Below are 3,294 nucleotides of genomic sequence, written 5' to 3' on the forward strand. Positions count from 1 at the left end.
TTGTTTCTATAAATAAATTATTTTTACGGTAGTAATAATTAAGCAAATATCATTACTGTTCAAATAAAGTTTTATTTATTAATGAAAGACAGTTATAATATTATCACAACAATAGGGTAACATGAATAGTGTTTAATTAATAGCTTTTCTGCAAATAAGTACCTATTAATTACTTGAATATAAGTCAAGTATTCTTATTATTCTATTTTTAAATATATTTATCATAGATGAGTTTTAGGTTGAACTGTCCTTGGCTAAATGTCTACTTATTCTTGTTTCGAAGGTTCTCATGTTACATGTGGTAGACAAAATACGGATGCGGGAAGGCAGTTTTGTTGCGTATTAAGCGTCAATTGCAAAATACATTATTGCCTTATTGTCTATATATTCTGCCATAGAAGAAAGAAAGATTTTAGTTGTGTGTTTGCTTCTGAGCTTATTACGAAGTTGTATTATTCAGGAAATTGCTAAAGCTTAAATAATAATTATGTTTGCAGGCAAACGAAAAAAAACCAACTTTAATTATATCGACAAGTAATATAAGGTAGGGAGACGAAAAATTAGTCAAGTAATTACGCATTAATATCAAAGATTACTCCAAAAGTTGTAATCAGATCTCGATGAAATTTAAATGTGACCACATGATAAACATCGGCTTTTGATTACATTAAAAATTATCAAAATCGGATATTATTCATGTACTTGCTGCCCGGACAGACTTCGTTCTGTCAAAAGTTAATAGTAAAAATATATTTTTTTTTAATTTTTCTTTTTAGTATTAAAACCTTTAGTGGACCTAAAGAAACATACAAAAAAAAAAAAAAAACAAAAATTAGCCGAATTGGTCGAGCCATTCACTAGTTATGCGCTTAGCAACATTCATTTTTATTTATATAGAATTCATATTGATAACTTTACATTTCATTTCATTTTATCTTATGCTTATCGACGAAATAGTACATCAAGGGGACACTTATATATGTTGAGGTAAAGTTACAAATACATAACAGTATAATGTTAATTCAAAGAGGATCAAGGTACCGGCTTAAGATAGAGAATAAGCCTGCTTCTTGATATGAGAATAGGTAAAATTCACCCAAGAAAAGCCTTTCGACAAATAAGTTACTTAAGATAGTTTGTTTAATATTTCTAGATGATTAATTATTTAAATGAAAAGCTAAAATTAACAAACATTGTTGTTACGAGGTTTTGCCGTTTCTCTTCTCGCTTTCTCAACCGCTATAATAATATAAATTTTTCAATTCTTAGGCGTTGTATCCCGTAAAGATAAGTAAGCTTTTGGTTATGTAATCAATTAGCCTACATTATGAATAAAAAATATATCCGCCGACAAACAGTGGAGCAGCCAGCGTGGGTGGATTAAGCTCCAATATTTCTCTTACCTGGAGAAAAAGATCTACAAAATAGTGGGATGTTACAGGCCGAATCGTATGAAATAAATATGTGAGACTCTTTGTTATCAGAATATAGTAGTTTATCTTCTTAGGTAAATTTTAAGTACAGCTTTGTTGATATTGTACTTGTAATATTGAAGTACTTAAAAAATCCAAGTTATAAGGAGTGGTCAAGGTTTAGCAAAGACATTTATTCTATTTTATTACTAAAAATAATTTGAATATTTAATTCAAATTCATTTATACTTAAAAGTATAAAAATTGAAACTATGTTTTATTTTAATTAGACCACATTTCAATATTAATGTTTCTTTTAAGCCGCTACCGTACTCTTCATACTCGTATTCTTTGCTTTCGTTATCAAAATGACCATACTCCAAATTTTGAGGTCGTTCACTGTCTGACAGATAATTTTATTGGGAAAATTCATTTAAAGTAATTTTTTATAGTTGTGGTTACAATCAAACTCTATAATAAAACTCAGCGTCTGAATAATATTCAGTCGTCAATTTATGTTTTGATTTTAGAGTTATACTAGCTGTGCCCGCGGATTCGCCCGCAATAAAATCATTGAGTCACAAAGTTTTCCCGGCAAACTTCCAGTGAAACTCTCATCAAAATCGGCTTAGCCGTTCCGGAAACCTTCCTCTCAAACCGCATGAAAATCCGTTCAGTAGATTTTGAGGGAATCAATCACATACACTTTTGGGGACTTTGTTTTATAATACACTAACTGTTGCCCGCGACTACGTCCGCGTGGTTATGAAGATATGCATTACTATTAAGATGTTTAAAGCAAATTATTTTTTTATTTAAGTCAAGTTTTAGTTAAGTAATTTGTAATTAGTGACGGACATTTGTGCCGTTTAGTCGTTTCAGTATTTTTCGCTGCGGCTCCTGCTTTGAGGTTTCCCTGACATGAGACTGAGCAAGTGTGTCAACGCCGGTTGCATGCCACAAAAGTGCCCGTCCCCTTTCCCAGGGAACCAACGACAATCCATCAGGTCTCTTGCCATCATCGCGACTAATTAGGCTCGATAAGAGCAGGGACGTCGATGGTTACAAGAGCTCTTTTTGTGGTATCATTTAGGGAACCGTGTTGGGAAAACCTACCTGAACTCTTGTTGCAGGAAAGGCCGTGTAGTCCGAAAGAATCAACCTCTTTTCCGCACGGACACCTGTGTTCAACACAGTGGAGCTCCCAACCGGAGACCGAGAGCAATTCAAACAAAAAGAGCAAAGCGACCTGAATCTGTATTTGACACAGCTGGCACGGTTTAGATATTTAGATAGAATATACTTGATTGCCCACTAAACAGAAAAAATTTACATAAAACTTTTAGAAAGGGGAAAATATGTATTGAAAATGTAGGTGCAGCAGCGTAATTGTCTGTATTTTTTGTAAATAAAACATTATGTATGCAAATATAATGCATTTTGCAAATATGATTTAATTGCGAATATATAAATTTGAAAGAGATGAGATACGGGTTAAAATTAATATAATGTATCATTTTTAAAAATGGAAGAAAAAAAAGTCGTTTGAAGTTTCCAAAGCGGTACAATCATTAATTATTTTATGTATAAAACGAATTTAAAGTAAAACTTAATTAAATAATAATGTCTAAAAAATAGTGAAATCGATTTCAAATCGGTTTTAAATCGGCATCATATCAACTTTGAGAAAACGGGAACATATTGCTACCGTTAAGTTATATGTTAGGTATTGCTAACTTAGTGTAAAATTAAATGGACACATACTGTTATGTGACTTGGCTATTTTGTTATTTAAAGTACAAGTTGCCGGCAAATTCTAAAACTGGCAATATTCCAAATTGAATTAAACGTGAGGGTATAGCCGACCAGTGCCGAACTTTGA

The sequence above is a fragment of the Melitaea cinxia genome, chromosome 7 (genome assembly GCF_905220565.1).
Source record: "Melitaea cinxia chromosome 7, ilMelCinx1.1, whole genome shotgun sequence".
NCBI classification, from domain to species: domain Eukaryota; kingdom Metazoa; phylum Arthropoda; class Insecta; order Lepidoptera; family Nymphalidae; genus Melitaea; species Melitaea cinxia.